Consider the following 21,602-nt stretch of genomic DNA (forward strand, 5'->3'; position numbering starts at 1 on the left):
TAAAGTATTAAGCATAGACTTGTCACATGTCTAAAATCCTGATCTAACACAAGAAAATTTCAAACCTGCAAACTTATGCAGAGATTAATGATAATAAAGGTTTATGACTCAATCCGCCATCATTGTTTGTAAAGATTTAGAATGAAAAATCTAACAAACCTTTATACAGAAGGTAAAAATTATTGCATTAGAATTTTTCAATGAACACAATCATTATCATAAAGATTACAGGAGTATTGTCAATTAATCAGTTAGGCTTTGTTGTAAATATAGTCAGTCGGACCAGACAGCTAACAGAACATTTTTTTTTACTGAAGAAAGCTATTATAAAGTAACTTATCCTCTGACATCTCTGTCTTCTCTGTTTCAATTTCAGGAACAAGGTTAGCAATCAATATCCATAACAAACCTACAGTCTCCCACAATTACCTTGACTGCACCTCCCCTCAATATATCATATCATTCCTTTCTCCCAATTACTCTGGCTTCATTGTACCTGTTCCAATGTTGATACCTTTCACACCAGTGCTTCAGAGATATTCTCCTTCATTTAACATGGCTTCCCCTCACTTATATTACAGGGTTCTCAAGAATATATTTCAATTTTCACACTTCCACTCCCATCCCCTCTCCTCCCAGCCAGAGCCAGGATATGGTTTCCTATGACCTCACCTTCTATGGCATGATTTCTGTTCATGTGATTCCACTTACCCTCTCTTCCCCTTTAAGCATTCAAAGGAGATCTTCCCTTCTGAGACTCCTGGTTCATTCTTCTATCTTCATTAAGTATTGTCTCTTTTCCATTGTGCTTTAATCTCTGCCCTTCCTACTATCAAAGCACAATGGTACTCCTTCCAAATGACACAGTGATTCACAGTATTTCATTCAATTTACTGCTGTACATTTGGTGTTCATGCTACCTTGCCTTCAACAATGAAGAAATCAGATTACATGACTGCTCTGCAGAACAGTGCGATCACTCTAGTCGAGTATGGTGTTCTCCTCTGGGGTTGCTATCAGAGAAGTTAGGGTGGATTCCCTCAATGGAGAATAACTGTGTGTGACTTTGTTTAATGTGGGGAAGCTGATTCATAGGCAGCCACCAGTTAGTGATCTCAGGGTCAGGGTTCAGCGGCACAGAACGCATGACAACTGAGGACCCTTCACTGCTGTAGCCTTCCTCTGCCTTCACTGGCATTGTCATGTCTCATCATCTTCCACCAGTTGTATTGTTAAGGTTTTGGTTGGATCACTCTTGGTCTAGAATGTGTCCCTTGACATTACTCCCATGGGTGACCACCTGATGGCTAAACACCAGACAACATTGGTTTTGGGATCTCAGTCATGACAAGGAAAGATGCTTGGGAGATTTGCAGAATACATTCAGTCAGTCTTCAAGGATAACCCTGGCTTTCCAGTTTAATTCTCCAACACTCGTGCACTGAAATACTTATCACTGACCTCTTAAGTTGCTCCAATAAGAACATATGAAATAGGAGCAGGAGTAGGCCACGCGGCCCAGCCTGCCCCAACAGTTAATAAGATCCTGGCTGATCAGCTCCATCTACCTACCCTTTCCCCTTAACCCTTAATTCCCTTACTATGTAAAAACCTATCTAACTGTTTCTTAAATATATTTAGTGAGGAAGCCTCGACTGTTTAACTGGGCAGGGAATTCCACAGATTCACCACTCTCTGGGAAAAACACTTTCTCCTCATCTCCATCCTAAATCTTCTCCCCTGAATCTTGGGGCAATGTCCCCTAGTTCTGGTCTCACCCACCAATGGAAACAACTTTCCCACCTCTATCCTACCTATCCCTTCCAAAATTTTGTATGTTTCTATAAGATCCCCTCTCATTCCTCTGAACTCCAGAGAGTATAGTCCCAGGTGACTCAGTCTCTCCTTCATCTCTGGAATCAACCTGGTGAACCTTCTCTGCACTGCCTCCAAAGCCAGTATATCCTTCCTCAAGTATGGAGACCAGAACTGCAGGCAGCACTCCAGATGCAGCCTCACCAGTACCCTGTATAGTTGCAGCATGACCTCCCTGCTCTTGAATTCAATCCCTCAAGCAATGAAGACCAAAATTCTCCTTGCCTTCTTAATAACCTGTTGTACCTGCAAGCCAACTTTTTGTGATTCATGAACAAGCACTCCCAAGTCCCTCTGCACAACAGCATGCTGCAATCGTTCACCATTTAAATAATAAAATGCTCTTCTATTATTCCTTCCAAAGTAATAATAAAACCCAGGTTAAGCTAGAAGAACACTATCATCTGGCCAGCTCTGATAAAAATTGGTTACCAATTAGTAGCATTATCACTGTTTTCTCTCCCCAGGATCTGCCTGACCTAACGGGTGCAACTTTCTCTTTTACTTCAGATCATCAACAATTGTCAGAATCACAATCAGGTTTAATACCATCAGCTTAAGTCATGTAATTTGTTAACTTTGCAGCAGCAGTACAGTGCAATACATGATAATATGCAAAAAAAAACTGTGAATTGTGTGTGTGTATTAAATGGTTAAAATAAATAATTAGTGCAAAAACAGAAATAAAAATGTTGTGAAGTAGTGTTAATGTGTCCATTTAGGAATCGGATGGTAGAGGGGAAGAAGCTGTTCCTGAATCGCTGAGTGTGTGCCTTCAGGCTTCTGTACCTCCTGCCTGATGGTAACAGTGAGAAGGGTGCATGTCCTGGGTGATGGGGATCCTTAATGATGGATGCCGCCTTTTTGAGGCACCGCTCCTTGAAGAAGCCCTGGATACTACAGAGCCTAGTACCCGTGATGGAGCTGACTAATTATACAACTCTTTGTAGCTTACTTCGATCCTGTGCCATAGACCCCGTCCCCCCATCATACCATACAGTGAATCAGCCAGTTAGAATGCTCCACACGGTATTTCTGTAGAAATTTGCAAATGTTTTAAGTGAGTGGTTTGTGCTTTGTTTCTCTGAAGACCAATATCGTGCAATCATCTCCAACTTCAGTTTTCATTCATTTTCCTCCATCTCCTCTTGACAGAATATCTGCAATTAACAAGTATTCACCACCATTTTTCACCTGCCACCGGAGCACAGATGTTTCCCCCAGTCAATCCACCTTTCCCATTCTCTGCTTGATTTCTAACCTTTTCTAGTAATGTTGAAATGCCATTGGCCTCAGATGTTAATTCCGTTTCTCTCTGCCAAACCCACTGAATATTTCTAGCATTCACTGGTATAAGCAAACCTAGCTACAACAGGAACTTCCTTTTCTGGCTGTACTGGTATGTTTCAAGACCCGCTCATTGTATCATGGTTGAATCCACGATACCTAGTAAAATTGGTGTGGCAGGGTGGAGATACGTCTCTACCAAAGGGGATGTAAGATGCTCCTTCCCTCCGGTAGCATGCAGGATACCCTTGGGAAAGGTGTAGCACCTGCTTAGCCCTCGATCACAGTCACATGAAGCCGTGGGAGCGGGTGGTGGATGGTCATATGAGCAGCTGGTGTATATCACAATTCATGGTCATGTGACCACTGACGCCAGGCAGACAATCTCTGAAGAGTATTGATAGTAGGATGGGGTTACCCATCTTGTAAACACCATGCCCAGAAGAAGGCCCCTGCTGTAAAGAAAACTAACTGAGAACAATCATGGTCATAAGTTCATGATTGCCTACATCATGCGACACAGCACATATGGTTTCCCAATAAAATATATCAGTATAATTTAAGATGATAGATTTGGAAGGGTTAGACATACTCCTGTAAATGTGTTAAAGGATAACTGAACTGAGAGCCCATACTGGTTTGTTCCAGTAGCATTGGAGGAAGCTTTATGTGATTGCTCCATGGCTTTTACAACTTCAGCACCACAGTTCACCATCCTATTCACATCACATCATTTCATGAGGTGCATGAAACCACTGTAAAAGAACACATGTTGTTCAAAATAATAGCTACATTCTTTAAAGCAGTGGTTTATCCCTTTCCTTCTGCATCAAATAGGTTCTAGGTTTTGCCAGAACATTGTCTTGGGTGTTGCTCAAAAAAAAGTGGGAAACTGGATCTAGCTTCTTTTATTGTTATTGCAGTTGTTATCCTCTCAAAAGTGCCAAACTTTGTCAAGCAGAAACCTGCTGTATCACTCAAACAGTGACTCGTGTCACTGTCCTGGTGAAGAACGTAGAACGGCGGGGAAATGATACTCACATCAAGGTGATGACAAGAAGTACCCCATCCATTTCCCCAGTCGGTGCATACACTGCACAACAGGTGCAAAATATTTTCTTAGCAAAACACGTCCATTAAAAAAAATCAGGGCTGCATGGAACCAATTTCAAGGCAGCTGTTTCTTTATAACAAATGTTCAAACTGATACCTTAGCAGTGGTGGTAATTGTGCTAAGGTGACAATTGATGTACCTTAGACAAATGTACAGAAAGTGAAGATATACACGCTTTAAATTACAGACAGTATTTAGACATTTTATTAATGTAACATTTCAGTGATGCAACACTCAAAGAAAGTGGTGTTATAAAATTAACTTTCAAGGCTAATATGTTTTTTTGGTGACTTTCATCAAGTAACCAAACAGAGTAACATAGTTGGTCCCTCAAGATCCTGAGAAAGCAATAAGTTTGCCCAGTATATTGCCAGAGAGTTCAATCCTTTTCCTAGGTTCAGTCTGAGTTGTGCTCCATGAATGTCATCACTCATTCTCTGGCAAATGTCCCAGGATTCTGCCACAATGTATTTATTTCACCTCAATTGTCACTTTGCAAACACTTTCAGACAAGATAACAGCCTGAAGGGCTGTTGGTGGATAAGCATTCAGCCCTTTCTATCATGAATAAGATTGTTCTGGCATGGTATGAATTGTAGCCTGTGGATTCTGCAGGTGATGATGGCTCAGTGAAAATCAGCCGCTGACCCAGCTCAAGTTGAGCAAAACCTTAAAGGAAAAATACATAATTTTTTACTCAAAAACAAATCTGCAATCACAATGCACTTCTGTCAAGAAATTTTGGATCTCTTTGCCCACATTTCTCCAGCATAAAATCAGTCTTGCACATTAGGTTCCTTTAGTGATCATTTCCAAGTTGATTAAAGGCCACCTTAAATTTGGGTGACGATTTCCAGACATGACTCACCTGAGTGCAACCACCTGGAGTCAGTTCATAGAGTCATAGAGAAATACCGCACAGAAATAGGCCCTCTAGCCCATCCAGTCCATGCATGATCAATCAAACTGCCTCCTTCCAATGACCTGCATCTGGACCATATCCCTACTATCCATGTACCTGTCCAAATTTCCCTTAAGCATTGAAATCGAGCTTGCATGCACCACTTGTACTGGCAGCTGATTCCATTCTCTCACAACTCTCTAAGTAAAGAAGTTTCCTCTTATGTTCTCCTTAAACTTTACATGCTTCACCCTTAGCCCTTGACCGTTGGTTGTAGTCCCACCCAACCTCAATGGAAAAAGCCTGCTTGCAATTACCCTATAATTACCCTACAATTACCCCTCATAATTTTGTATATCTTTGTCAAATCTCCTCTAAATCTTCTACGTTCTAAAGAATACAGTCCTAACGTATTCAATCTTTACTTCTAACTCAGGTCCTCCAGACCCGGTAACATCCTTGTAAGTCTCTGTACTCTTTCAGCCTTATTTACATCTTTCCTGTAGGGAGATAACCAAAACTCTGCACAATACTCCAAATAAGGCCTCACCAACATCTTTTATAACCTCAACCTAACATCCCATCTTCTGTACTCAGTACATTGATTTATGAAGGCCAGTGTACCAATAGCTTTCTTCATGACCCTGCCTACCTGTGACACCACTTTAAACGAAACATGGACCTGTATTCCCAGATCCCTTTGTTCTACCACACTCCTCAATGCCCTACCACTCACTGCGTAAGATCCACCCTGGTTGGTCCTTCCGAAGTGCATTTCCTCAGCTAGGCGTGTCTGCTTCAATGGGGGAAGGCTAGCCTCTTTGTTGTTAATTCGTAAAGTAACAAGAAGAACAGTGAGTAAGGTTTCAGAAATTTAAAAATTTGCACAATCGCTTTGATAACTTGCACATAGCACCTGGCAGCATCACTTCCCAAAGGTCAGTTTAATGTGAGATGATTCACTGAGTTTCCTTCACTGACTGCAGCTTGGGCAAACTGATCATTAGTGAACTGTACATCGTGATCTCTGGAGCCTCAATCAGCCTGCACCTCACCTTGACTTGGGATCACTCATGGCAAGGGAATCAATCAGACCAGATAACCATGCAGTGGGTCCTTGGGGACACAGGAGAGCATGGTGTCCCCCATACCCCATGGTTTCCCTTACCTTGGTGGTAGCCTGTTCCGCAGCTGGGGACTCGTCACGATAGGTGAGTAAAGCACGGACTCACATCCCAGTGATCAGCACAGTGACAACGCAGCAGCTGCAAGCAATTCGTGCAGTGTCCAAAGGGAACCCAACAGGTTCTGTTTTAGCACAGTATTTATTGTGCAAAAAACTGCATTTGAAGCACATTTTTCCCATTTTCAGGAAGTTTCTCTGGAGATTGGAATGGTTGCTAGATCTACATGGAATTCATGCTCAGCACACTAAACTCCACGCTCCAGCAATGAATACTTAGGGTCATCTATATCCCATGGTCGTGTCTTGAACAGGAAATAATTGAGAATTTAGCATGTTTTGCATTGTTGCTTTGCAACAGTTTGATGATCTGTTGTGTTTCAAATACCACCTTCCCCTTCAGAGTGCTGATGGAGCAGAGTTATAAAAATGTCATTGCCAGCCCAGCTTCATATTCCAGCCGCATCTGCACAAATCTGCTCTTAGGCCACACACACATCAGACTTTCATTAATCCAACAGCAATCTTGCAGAATGATACCTTCAGCGTTGGGGAAAAAATGATGACTGAATCATTCCTTATGTTTTCCTCTGAACTACGCCTTTCCTTCTTAAGAGCTTATTGGCATCACAGAACCAAGAGCCAATCTTCAGTAAGGCAGCTGTGGTGAGGTTTTAGCCCTGACTCATGGATTTCTTTTGTATCTCCATTCTTGGAGCGGATGTGGGCAAATGCTTTTCTGGACTTCTTGGCATCCGCGCAGATGAGCTTTGCACCCTTGTGTCTCCACTCTATCCACATTTCAGTTTACTGTGCAACCGAGGAAAATAATACTTCAAAGAATTATCATTTGTAAAGGTAAATTGAGAACAGCAGAGGTTTATTCTCTCAACAAAGCAATATATCTTGTCTGTTTGATTTCAACTTGACTTATTTGCCTCAGTGTGGACCTGGCTTCACACTACCCACTATCTTGCCCTCCCCCCACCAGTGTTCCACAACCATGGCCCCAACTTCCATACCTCATTGGTTCCTTTCACTCAAATCTAGCCAATTAGCACCTTCAGTGGAATTCGGGAAACTAACAGTGAAGAACTAATTAGAGATTAACAGTCCACCTAAACAACAAAGCTGTCAATACAACCCCACCCTAACATTGTGCAGCAGTCTATCAAGAAAGCAAATGGAATGTTGGCCTTTTGAATGAAGTTGGAGGCAACATCGAATGCAGGGCAACTCTGGCAGGGTTTGCAAGACGTTACTTCCTACAAAGTGAAACCCAATAGCATGAATGGCAGTGATGCTTCACTACCAGATGAACTCAACGCCTTCTATGTCGCTTTGAAAGGGAGAACACAACTACAGCTGTGAAGATCCCTGCTGCACCCAATGACCCTGAGATCTCTGTCTCTGAGGCCGATGTTAGGCTGTCTTTAAAGAGAGTGAAACCTTCACAAGGTGGAAGGTCTTGATGGGGTACTTGGTAAGGCTTTGAAAACCTGTGCCAATCAACCAGCAGGAATATTCAAGGACACTTTCAACCTCTCACTGCTATGGGCGGAAGTTCCCACTTGCTTCAACAAGGCAACGATTATACCAGTGCCTAAGAAGAATAATGTGAGCTGCCTTATTGACTATTGCCCAGTAGCACTCACATCTACAGTACTGAAATGCTTTGAGAGGTTGGTCATGACTAGACTGAACTCCTGCCTCAGCAAGGACCTGGACCCACTGCAATTTGCCTATCACCACAATAGGTCAACGGCAGACACAATCTCAATGGCTCTCCACATGGCTTTAGGCCACATGGACAACACAAACACTTAAGTCAGGATGTTGTTCATTGACCATAGCTCAGCATGTAATACCATCATACTCACAATCCTGATTGAGAAGTTGCAGAACCTGGGCCTCTATACCTCCCTCTGCAATTGGATCCTCAACTTCCTAACCGGAAGACCACAATCTCTACGGATTGGTGATAATATATCCTCCTCGCTGATGATCAACACTGGCACACCTCAGAGGTGTGTGCTTAGCCCACTGCTCTACCCTCTCTATACACATGACTGTGTGGCTAGGCATAGCTCAAATACCATCTATAAATTTGCTGATGATACAGCCATTGTTGGTAGAATCTCAGGTGGTGACGAGAGGGCGTACAGGAGTGAGATATGCCAACTAGTGGAATGGTGCTGCAGCAACAACCTGGCACTCAATGTCAGTAAGATGAAAGAGCTGATTGTGGACTTCAGGAAGGGTAAGACAAAGGAACACATACTGTTACGCCTGTGCCCCGACTCGGAGGGGCCAAAGGGTACAAAGTAGCCCCCTCCTTTTTGAGAATCGCAAGATTGCTATTAATTCAGGTCAGGAGACCCAGGAAATGCGAGAAAGACATGCAGAATCCACAAGGGGTTTGAAATGTCCTGGCCCCTCAGCGATACAAAGCCACGGGAAACGGCCATTGTCTCTTGGAGACGGAATTGTGTATTGAGTACTGTACTATTCATTGAAGCCCTCAGGGAATGACCAGAGTGGGCTGGGTTGAGGGATGGCACCATCCCAACCTGATTGACATCTGAGACCCCGTGAGTAAGGATAAAAGAGGGTCTGGGGAACAACCCCTTTAGATGCACCAGGAGAAACGCTAGAAATCCCGTGACAGCGTTTCATAGCGACAGCCGGTGGAGGGCCCACGTGTGTCCTTTCCCGTTGCTTGGGATTGGGGCCTTACCACGGAAGACGACTTAGCTAAAGAAGAGATCACCACCAACGAAATTTCGAAGGGTCGACATCATAAAAAGGAAAAGCTGGCAAGTTCTAAAAATCTGTCTTTCTCCAACCAAAGGCTGCAACCTGAATGAACTAAAGTGACTTTTATATTTCCATCGGACAATACATTATCCCCTAGACAACGATAGAGCTATTTCTTATTGATTATTATTATACCCGCGCTTTTAGATTTAGTATTGACGATGTATATTATCTGTATGTTTGCAATGATATTATTTTTGTGTATTTTTATCAACAAATACTGTTAAAAATAGTACCATCAGACTTCAACGGACCTTTCTATCTTTGCTGGTAAGTGACCCAGTTACGGGATACGTAACAATACCAATCCTCATAAAGGGATCAGAAGTGGAGAGAGTGAGCAGTTTCAAATTCCTGGGTGTCAAGATCTCTGAGGACCTAACCTGGCCCCAAAATATCAATGTAGGTATGAAGAAGGCAAGATAGCGGCTATACTTCATTAGGAGTTTGAAGAGATTTGGCATGTCAACAAATACACTCAAAAAGTTCTATGGATGTATTGTGGAGAGCATTCTGACAGGCTGCATCACTCTCTGGTATGGAGGGGCTACTGCTCAGGACCGAAAGAAGCTGCAGAAGGTTGTAAATCTAGTCAGCTCCATCTTGAGTACTAGCCTACGAAGTACCAAGGACATCTTCGGAAAGCAGTGTCTCAGAAAGACAGCATCCATTATTAAGGACCTCCAGCACCCAAGGCTTGCCCTTTTCTCAATGTTACCATCAGGTAGAAGGTACAGATAGGATAGAGGCAGGAAAGTTGTTTCCATTGGTAGGTGAGACTAGAACTGGGGGACATAGCCTCCAGATTCGGGGGAGTAGATTTAGGACAGAGATGAGAAGGAACTGCTTTTCCCAGAGAGTGGTGAATCTGTGGAATTCTCTGCCCAATGAAGCAGTGGAGGCTACCTCAGTAAATATATTTAAGACAAGGTTGGATAGATTTTTGCATAGTAGGGAAATTAAGGGTTACGGGGAAGGCAGGTAAGTGGTGATGAGTCCATGGCCTTGATCAGCCATGATCTTATTGAATGGTGGAGCAGGCTCGACGGGCCAGATAGCCTAATCCTGCTTCTATTTCTTATGTTCTTATGTTTTGCCAGTTATATTTACAACATAGTGCTGATGCTATCCTTTGCAGAAAGTTCCCAAAACATTAGCGGGAGGATGAAAGCCAATGAATTGGTTCCACCTCCATTTCCCTTCCCCTGCCCACCCAGTTAAAGACAAGCTTGCTGAAGTCACAAAGGTGGAAGTTTGTCCTTTGGATACACAGTTTATTTAGAGGTGCACAGGCACAAGGAGAATGTGGAAGCATCTTAGAGGTAGCAGCAGGAACTGAACCTGGGTTGCTGGCGCTGTATAGAGTTGAACCAACTGCTCTGTTGCCACACAACCTGCGATCACCAATGGCAGCAAGCAACGGAATAAAATGTAATTATACTGATACAATAAATTCAGTTCACTGACCCTATAACATAATAGTCCTGATATTACAGAATAGTGAGCTAAAGTTTTCCAACATAAGGTACTTACAAGTGCACCAGGGTCTGTTGTACGGTGCCAATTAATGGGGTTAATTGTGAAACCTGTACAAAAGACATAGAAGGATACAGACCAAGTGTCAGTAAATGGAATTAGTGCGAACTGGTAATTAATAGTTGTGCAGAGATACAAGATCATGAGAAAATAGGAGCAAGATTTGACCTGGCCCCTCAACTCCACTCATCGTTAAACATAGTCAAGGCAATTCTTCACTGACCTGAACTCTTTTGGACCAGTTCCTCATAACACTCACTACTCTGATCTTTCAAAAATTTCGTCTACCTCTACCTTAAATACTTTTCTTTCGCTTTTTTATGCAGAATGGTTATACAACTTATTAATATACATAATGGAACATTTGACTTGTCCATTACGTGCCTTCTATTTCTGTTGTCTAGAGGGAAGAGTTAATCATGATGGTTTGGTTGGAACAAATCCTAAAAAGTGAAAGGGAAGGGTTTTATACAAAAATATCTCAGCAAAAGATGTCAGAGACAGGATAGAAAACAAAGAAATCTGTACTGATTTTGTAGTGAAATGTTAAATGACAACAGAAGAGAGACTATTATTAAATAAGGAATTAGATAATAGTTCCGTCATATTTGTTGAACTTCTGATTGCCAAATCATTCTCATTCCATGAATTTCCTGTTTAGTCTTAAATTCAAAAGTAAAAGTCCGAAGTTTCAACATGAATTTGGTATAAAAGTGATTCATTCTAGGGACTGATGTCAGATTCCAACTATGCACCAGACTCACAGAACTGTCTGGGTTATAATTCATAAAGGCCTCACTCTGCAGTTCCAGGCAGCGGGGGCATGGGAACACCACACACAGATTTCCCTCCAAGCTCTACACCTGATTTGAAAAATCATTGTCCTCTCCTTCATCATCACGGTTATAAAATGCTGTAAGTCTCTTCCCAATAACATCACCGGAGTACTTTCACCAGAAGAACTGCAGGGGTTTAAATTCCTAGCTCACTAGCTCCATTCCTAGTGACAACTAAGATTAGGCAATAAATGTTGGCCTTACCAGCAATGTGTAGGGCTTGGAAATTAATTTTTTGAAGTTCAAGTTCAGTCTATTTTCATTCAACCATACACATATGATGCCATCAAATGAAACAATGTTTCTCCAGACCAAGGTGCACAACACAGTACATACAATAAAGCACATACACTACACATAGAGTATTATCACCACAAATAAATTAACAAATAACAAGGTGCATTTATGACACAAGTTAGAAAGTAAACAATATAATGCTACCGGCACTTCATACGTGATGAGACCTAGGTGGTGGCAGGGAGTTCAGTACCTTTACAGACTTGGGGAAGAAGCTGATCCCCATCCAAAGATTTTTCGCCTTAATGCCATGGTGCCTCCTGCCTGATGGTAGGGGATCAAAGATATTTGTGGCTGAATGGGAGGGATTATTGACAATGCTAAGAGCCCTATGTACGTAAAACTCCTGACAGCTATCTCTGATGGGTGGAAGAGAGACCCCAGTGATCCTCTCAGCAGTCCTTGCAACCTCAATACCATCATAATTGACCAAAAATACAAACGGACCAGCCATGTAAACTATCAGTACACGTCAGAAGCTCAGTCAATGGATTTCATGACACCACAAAGCTTTACATGTTAAGAATGTGCTGGGATTATCTGGATGAGTGCAGCAACAGTAACACTTCATGTAAGTCAAGGGAGAACAACCCATCTGCACTCAGAGTGATGAAGGACTATCTCCGTTCATGTCTCCGCTCCATGCTTGAATGCCAATGATGTGGACAGATGATGCAGGTTTTTGGCTTGTCCCAGGTTGGTGAATCCTAGGATGGGATGTCTATGCAAGCAGAAAGCACATGAAGTGACTAGGGCTGATGAATCGACGTGGCCAGAATTTGAGCTTGGATTTCGGGCTCCCATCATCAGCTAGTCTGGGGATTGATACCAAAGATCAAAGCCCAGAGCACAACTAGAAGGCTGGAAGTCAAAGCACAATGCTGAAGCCTGGAGGCCTGGAGGACTGTCCGTCTGTGTGGTTGGGTGGAAGGGAGGAGGAAGGGAGAAAAGAGACTCATTTTGCTGTTGCTGCTTTGTTGCTTGCTGTGTTCTGTGTTCTGCTGATCATTGTGGGCATGCTATGTTGGCGCCAGAATGTGTGGTGCACTTGTGGGCAACCTCCTTAGGTACGTTGGTTGCTAACGCAAATGATGCATGCATGCTCACATGTACGTGTGATAAATAAATATGAGGCTACATCCACACCATGCCAGATAAATCCGTAACTGAAGCTTTTTCTCTTCATTTTTACCCTCCGTCCACACTAAAATGGTGTTTTCGTTCCCCGAAACTGGAGCTTTTCAGAAACACTTTCCAGGGTGGGTATTTTTGAAAACGCTGCTCGGGCAGATCAGTGTGGACAGAGTAACCGGAGACTTTTGAAAATGCTGTCAGACAGCAGCGTGCTATTTCATTGTTTTCTTGAATGCAACCTAACAATTTCAGAACACATGGCAAAGAGACTGAAGCCAGAAGAGTTAGAAATGTACTCACCAAATGTACTCACTTTGACCCATAACTTACTGAATAAATAAGTATACTCACTTTGCCCTGTTTTCTGTCCTTTCTCGTATGAAGGTGGTTTACCTATTTATGCAAGTACTTCTCTGGCAATAGATGTGTAACAGCCTAATGTAACATTGTATGGAAGTACAAGATAACACTGATGCAGACATGTTTTATACATTTAACAAGGTACTTTATTAATGCAACAGAGTTAGTCAGTTTTTCAATGTTCATCATCAGCTGGGTCAATCTGTCCGTGAACTCCCTGTTGGTTGCTGCTGTACGCTCCAGTATTATTTTTAGTTTTAAGTTCTCTTGTGCAAGAGCCAACAGCTGTCTGTCGTTTTAAGCTTTTCTAGTCTGTAACTACACAAACACACACTTTTACGGCGAGATTCGACACCAAACATGTCGCTAGTTTTCAGTAGATATGTCCTGCGCTTGAGCAGGAGGAGGAGATTCGCCAAAATCTCCATTTCAGTGTGGATAGAGATATTTTCAAAAACGCATAGTGTGGACACCTATTGTTTTTTATGCGAAACCGGCGTTTTCAAAATTACCCGGTCTAGTGTGGATGTAGCCTGAGTCTGATCTGAATATGATTTGGATTTTCAATAACCATTCTCTTCACCGCTAGTGCATTGCTGTTGTGGTGTTTACCAGCTCCAGTCACTCACCTGGTTTACCCTGACAGCTTCTCCAAATAACACTTAAAATTGCACGCTGTCCTCTTTTGGGAGTCCATCACTGGCTCTTCATCATTGCTGAGCCTATGTCCCAAGGTAATGTCACTGAGGAAGTACATTTGCTGATTGAGGAAAATGGCCAAACATCATCACGAAGGCAATTAGAGCTGAGAAGTAAATGATGGTCTTGACAGCAATGCACAGATTCTGAAAAATGAATAAGATAAAAAGAAACATAGCACATAGATGATGGAAAGATAGATGGTTATGTAGGAGGGAATGGTTAAAGTGATCTTAGAGGAGGTTGAATGGTCAGCTGTAGGACCTGTACTATGTTCTATGTTCTAAGTATGGAAGGGGTGCTTCAGTTTGCAGAAGGATATGTTGATGTGTTGAATCAGTGGAGTGAAAATTAACATAATTAATTCAAAAGATAAGAAGATATTCTTTAAGGAATGTCTGGTTTATTTTTTTCTCAAGATTTTTTCACTGTAGCATACCAGATGCTCAAAGAAATTGATAAGTAAATGCAGATTAACGCTGTGGAGCTATTTTGTTTAGCTGAAGGTTTTGGAATTAAGTGATACAGTCTCAGACTTAAATGACCTTGACAGCAAGCCACACATTTTCATGAACAAAAAATCATAAGATAAATTCTAGACATTCTACTTGTGGTATACACTGGATCTGAGCAAACAGAGATAACACAAAGGTAAATACTATGATATTAATTCTGCAGAATCTAAGATATGCTCCATGAGGTCTAGAAATCCACTTATTTTCTTCAATGGTTCTCCCAAAATGTGTATGTGACTGATCAAAGCATAGTTGGTAACACAGACAGGTGTGGGAGCAGCTGTGTTGGATGTTCACGACGTACAAACTGCATTGTGTTGGCTAGTTTGAGAAAGCTGGGAGTGAAACACATCGGCTTTATTACAAACTGCTCATTATTTCAGTTCTTCCAAGATGGATGTGCCCCCACAACCAAGGTTAGCTCATCCAACAATTTTATTTTGAGATAGGGCTTTTGAGATCTGAGTCCAGGAGCTAGGAGCTACCTGTTTACTTTTTTTTTACTATTTGAGCAATTTGTCCTCTTTTGTACATTGGATATGCAGCAGTCTTTGTTGTGTGTGGTCTTTCATGAATTCTGTTGTGTTTCTTTGTTTTGTGAGTGCCTAGAAGATGAATCTCAAGGTTGTACACGATATACATACAGTACTTTGATAATAAATTTGAACTTTGAACTCTGTCTTGGCATGATTATTAAACTAATTCTCTGACCATCAAATAGACAGGGTTGTCTGCCCTTGCTTCCACCCTTGACACATTACCTATCACATTCTAGGTGGGAATCTTATTGCCAAGCAGACCATCCCTCCTGCTCAACGTAGTGGATAATTGGTAGCCCAAAACATGCTGCTCATTTCTTCGATTTGCCTTGAATGATTGCAGCAAATCAGGAAAACTTTTAAATACGTGAGAGCTCAGCCCAGAGCTATCACTCTTCCCTTTGATTTCAAAAATGCACAAAGTTACATTCAACGTTAATCAAGGCTGTCAATCAAATTGGATTTTAAAGGGATTACAATGAATCATACATCTTTGAGACTCAGAAAAACTATCGTAATGAACATATTTCTTGGTCACAATGTATAATGATTAGAGAGGCCTTAGTAATGAGTGCTGGAACAGACAATTATGATAGTTGGTTACCAATGTTAATTATTTTCTTCATCAAGTAGATTTTCTGTCTACTTATTTAACAGGTGAGTCATTATCCTTTGAAATCAATGTTTATGCAAGTGAGATTTAGCAATCAGTGTATTCTCTCAGACAGCTGTCATCAAGATTTTATAAACATTTTGCCATAAGGATGTTGTTTTTAACATAAGGGCAAAATTGCTATAAAATCAATGAAATGAAATTCTTGGCTCCAAGGGTAGTCATAGCTGAAGGGTGGTAGTGGGGACGAGCTCCCACTGCTAAACAAATGCTCTTCATGGCGTGCGTCTCAAACAGCCTCTGACAACCAAGTCTGACTCCTGGCCTTCACGTGTGGCATAGTTCTTATGCCCATTGGAGCTGTTCTCACTGACAGAAGAAGGGCTAAGGCAGACCACTGGTGCCTTAAAACCAGTTGCTCCAGGCAGATGGGGCTCCTTAACCACAGATGGCAGTTCATCTAGCAGAGCGAAAACTCCGATTGCAAGCCTCCGCTGCCTTGCGGCTATACCCGCTCACAGGAAAGGCTTTGGGAATAAACCCCGAGGAAAAATCCGGAGTCGGAGTCCCAAAGGCGGCCGACTGCTGTACCCAGCACCGGCACGGCAACTCCTGCGATGCTGCTGGCACCAAACTGTACCGAGTTCCGTCGTTCCTCTGGACCAGTCGTCAGCTTGGAGAGGGGGGTCCCACTGCATGGGCAACAGACGGATCTCCAGACCAACTCTGCCCTGGCTTGCACCCTGGAGAAGCCACTCCTAGTGACTACCAGATGTGCAGTACCCATGGTTGACCACGACCGATGGAGGCCACAACACAAGGAAATGATCTTAAATTGAAACAGGAGGTATCTTCATTTTTATTCCAAAAAAGAATAGCTAGATAGGTACAGTAGTTTCAGTTCAGGTCATTGATCTAGCAACTTGTATGCTCACACCCCCTGTAAACCAAAGTGTTAAATGTTATTAATAACAAAATACCACAAAATTATTCCCTTTCCTTCCCCACACTGGCTTTCCTCTTACTCCTTTCTCCTTCCACTGTCCTCTTGTATCAGATTCCTTCTTCTTCAGCTCTTCACCTTTCCCAGCTTCTCACTTCATCTCCCCTCCCTCACTCACCTGGCTTTATCCATCACCTTCCAGCTTGCACTCCTCCCCCAACCTTCTTATTCTTACTTCTAACTTTTCCTTTTCAGACCTGATGAAGTGTCTTGGTCCGAAATGTCAACTGTTTCTGCCTGGCCTGCTGAGTTTCTCCAGCATTTTGTGTGTGTTGCTCCGGATTTCCAGCATCTGCAGAATCTCTTGTGGTTATGATTAACAATAACTATGTATTTTCTGGCCCAATAGAAGAAAAATTGAAACAAGATGTGTTGGATTGATGTATAAACCCAATATGTTCAAAACGTACTTCAGAAACAGGACTCTGCGGTCCTCTCGCACTCTAGTCTATGTCTGACTCAATTCATATTATGGAGTCAACTCTTCTTTCCCCTGCAGCTATGTTCATGATACCTGTGAAGCATTGACAGTTTTACAATTAATATGTTATATTTTGTGCTTCTTCTCATCTGTTTATAACTGGCTTCTCCACTAAATATCTACTCAATCAGTCCATGAGGATGTTTATGAAAAATTGCTGTATATCGTTGTTAAATCGTTACTAAGATGTATGTGGGTCATAAAGTTAGGTCTCTACATTGGAAAGACAGAAACAATTTTGTTGCAGAACAATTTTATTGCAAAACAGTTTTATTTATTCATGCTTTTTATTTCCACAATTTAAATTTCATTTCACAAGGATGATCCTTAGAAATGCTAGTATTCCAGACATTTTGCATTTTGGTAAAAATTATATTCTAAGTACTATTTGACTTTCCTTATTGATGAGAGGAATGCAGTTTCTGGAACAAGTTATCCAAGTGCAGCCAGGAAATTTGGCCAATTAATTTGAAACATGTACCCCATATCTGTTTGAACTGGAACATTCTGCAGTCTGATATTTACCAATTTACTCCATTTGACATTCCGATCCACCAATGACTTTAGTCCTCTGCTCCAGATAAAACATATCACTTTCCAGCTCAGGTTGCTCAGAATTACGGAACTGTTTACTGGAGGCTGGAGCATAGAAGGGAAATGAAATGTAGCACTTACCAAGTACACTGGAACAATAAGGAACTGAAAGAATCTGCTGTTAGTAAAAGTTGTATAATTATTAAAAGTGGTCTGTTACTCTTCTCAGACAACAATTAATCTAATTGTTTGTCTCAGTTAATGTCTTCAGGTTCTCAGAGTTGGCCTGGTAATGGCATTTTTATATCTGCACTTCGTCCATTCCAGAACTGAGCATATAATCTGTACTGCCACTTCGGTACAGAATAGGTTGAATGCTGATGTCATACATGCCAGTTTTGGATAAGATTTTGAACTGAGGAGCTGTCTATCCACTTTGGTCGATCCAAAAGGTTCCATGGTGAAATTCAAAACTCTCTAATGAAGATAACTTGGTATTTGGAACTTACAGTGTTGTTTTGGGGATTTTTTTCTGTTAAAAGTGGAATGTTACATGTCTCAGTTCTCTCTACATTTTTGTCATAGTCACAATATTGCCATATGGCAATACAGCATGAAGACAGGCCCTTGATTCCAACAAGTTCATGCTGATCATGGTGTCCACACAGCTACTCCATATCCCTCTCGGCTCCATCCTTCCATGTAGTTTTTCAAGTGCATCTGAAATGATGATGTTGTTCCTGCCTCAATCACTTTTTCTGGCAGCTCATTCTATATCCTCACTACCCTCTGTCAAAAAGTTGCATCTCAGATCCCTTTTAAGTCCTTCTCCCTCTCACCCTAAAATAATGCTCCATAGCAACACACACAAAAAGGCCAGGCAGCATCTACGGGAAAGAGCAAACAGTCGGTGTTTCAGGCCAAGACCTTCATCAGGATTGGAAATGAAGAGGAGAATTCAGAATAAGAAGGTGGGGAAGGGGAGGAAGAAGCACAAGGTGATAGGTGATAGGTGAAACTGCATGGGGGGTGCGAAGTAAAGAGCTTGGAAATTGATTGATGAAAGAGATAAAGGGCTGGAGAAGGGGGAATCTGACAGGAGAGGACAGAAGACATTGGAAGGAAGGGAAGGAGCACCAGAGTCAGGTGATAGGAATGTAAGGAGAAAAAGTGAGAGAGGGAAACAGGAATGGGGCATGATGAAGAAGAAGGGAGGGGGGCAATTACCAGAAGTTTAAGAAATTGATGTTCATGCCATCAGGTTGAAGTGGGCACAGATGGAATATAAGCTGTTGCTCCTCATTACAGCAATGGAAGAGGAGGCAATGTCAGAATGTGAATGGGAAGCAGAATTGAAATGTGTGGCCACCGGGAGATCCCACTTTTTGTGGTAGATGGAGCGTAGCCATCTCCCAATCAACATCAGGTCTCACCGATATACAGAAGGCCGCACCGGGAGCACCTGAAACAGTAGATGACCTCAACAGCCTCACAGGTGAAGTGTCACCTCACCTGGAAGGACTGCTTGGGGCACTGAACGGCAGTGAGGGAGGAGGTGTAGGGTAAGGTGTGGCACTTATACCATTTGCAAGGTTAAGTGGTAGGAGGGAGATCAGTGGGGAGGAACGAATGAACATAGGTGTGCTGTCTTTACGACAGTTATTTAGTTTATAATATTTTCGCTTAGTAATTCATTCAATAGTATTTTCTAGTTAGAATTAGAAGTGTTTAAAGTATATTCATTGCATGTAAAATATATCGGCATGCGATGACGTCACATCCGGTTTCGCCGCGTCTTGTGGGAAAACACCGGTTTGAAATTAGCGCGAGGGTGGGGGCTTTCCACGAGGCTCACCTGAGCACAAGCAGTTTTGCAGGCATGAGAAATCACAGTGAGAGCAACGCTGTAAGTTAATAGATAATCGATATATTGAACTAAGATGTTAATGCTGATCCTGTTAGAGGTAACGACGGTAGATAATGTTTATGCTTTCGTTAGTTAAAGAGTCGCGGATAGTTTGCATGGAAGTGTATTTAAAGTAGTCAATGGAGCAGGTAAACTCTCCCTGTATACTGCACCTTAGTGTAATGTAGTTATAGTCACCTTTGCAAGTATTTACACTTGAAATGTGATATTAAGGAAGGAACAAATACTGTATCAATCTTGTATTGTTTTATCAACAGTTTTCACCATATGTTAATGTGAAGAGTGAACAGTAAATGGTTAATCTTACTGCGATCTGGTTCTTATTAACTGTGGTTTATCCGGACGTTAAATTCGGCGTTTCGTTACACCCGAAGGAGAACGTTACAATAGGAGTCGTGTAAGGAGTGATCCCTGTGGAAAGTGGGGGGAGGAAAAGATGTGCTTGGTGGTGGGATCCCGTTGGAGATGGCGGAAGTTATGGGGAATTTTGTGCTGGATCCAGAGTCTAGTGGAGTGGTAGGTGAGGACAAGAGGAACTCTATCTTTGGTGTGGAGGCAAGAGGATGGGATGAGGGAAGATGTGTGCAAAATGGAAGAAGTGTGGGTGAGGGAAGTGTTGATGGTGAGGTAAGGGAAACCCCTTTCTTTGAAGAAGGAGACATCTCCATAGTTCAGGAATTAAAAGCTCCATCCTGAGAACAAATGTGGCAGAAATGGAGGAACTGAGAAAAGGGAATGGCATATTTACAAGTGCAAAGAAGTATTGTCAAGAAAGCTGTGAGAGTCAGTGGGTTTATAAAAGATATCAGTAGCTAGACTGTCTCCAGAGATGGAGACAGGGAGATCGAGAAAGGAGAGAGAGGTGTTGGAAATGGACCAAGTAACATTGAGGGCAGGGTGGAAGTTGGAGGTAAAGTTGATGAAATCAAGGAGCTCAGCATGGATTCAGGAAGTCATCAGTATAGCGTAGGAAAAGTTGGAGCATGATGATTTGAAAAATAGACTTCTCCACGTGGCTGACAAAAAGGTAGGCATAGCGGGGCACCATGTTAGAGCCCATAGCAACACCTTTGGTTTGAAGGAAGTGGAAGGAGCTGAAGGTGAAATCATTCAGGGTGAGGACTGTGCTATAATGTGTGTACATAAAGAACTTCGGTTCCCAGTGTGCAATGCAGGTAGTTTGACCAGAACCAGAAGTGATAAGGGTGAGCTGGTTGCATGTGCTCAGGTCAAGCTGAAGCCTTTACTGGGATGTCCTCTGCTCCACCACTTCACCATGGCTGATCCAATTTTCCTCTCAGTCCCAATCTCCTGCCTTCTCCCTGTGTCCCTTCATAGCCTGACCAATCAAGAATCTGTCAACTTCTGCCTTAAATACACATGTAACATGCTGTAGGGTTTCACTGCTGTGTAACGTGCTGTAAAGTTTCACTGATAATGTAATGGTTTCTCTGTAGCAGCAACGTTTGGGTTATGACTAGAGACAACAGGGTTAGGAATGCTGTTGTTCATTCTTGTGAGCTGGAAGAGAGATTTTCTCAGTCTTTTGGCCAGGGAGAGATGAGGAGAGAAGACACGAATGGAGAGAGTTGGTAGACCGCGGACGGGATGGACTTGGAGCGAGGGTCCAAAGGGCAGCAATGATCGGAGGAGGTCGATGCTGGACGAATGGCTGTATTTGTGAGCTCCAACATTGCGCAACAGACTGTTTAATAAGATTGGACCCTTTTTTTTGTTTCTTTACTAACCATATAGTCTAAGTAAGAATTATAAACTTTAATCGTTTAATCACATATTGTGTATTGTTTGTTCTTTCAGGGTACTGGTTTGTAACATGGGACATCGCGCAGCATCCACCAAAACAAGATTTCTTAAGTTTGGCCGGGCCAGGGGCTATCACCCCCTATATTAAGCCACTGGCCGAAGCAAGAGTTACATATTTAAAGACTTG

The sequence above is a fragment of the Hypanus sabinus genome, chromosome 1, assembly GCF_030144855.1.
Source record: "Hypanus sabinus isolate sHypSab1 chromosome 1, sHypSab1.hap1, whole genome shotgun sequence".
Classification (NCBI taxonomy): Eukaryota; Metazoa; Chordata; class Chondrichthyes; order Myliobatiformes; family Dasyatidae; genus Hypanus; species Hypanus sabinus.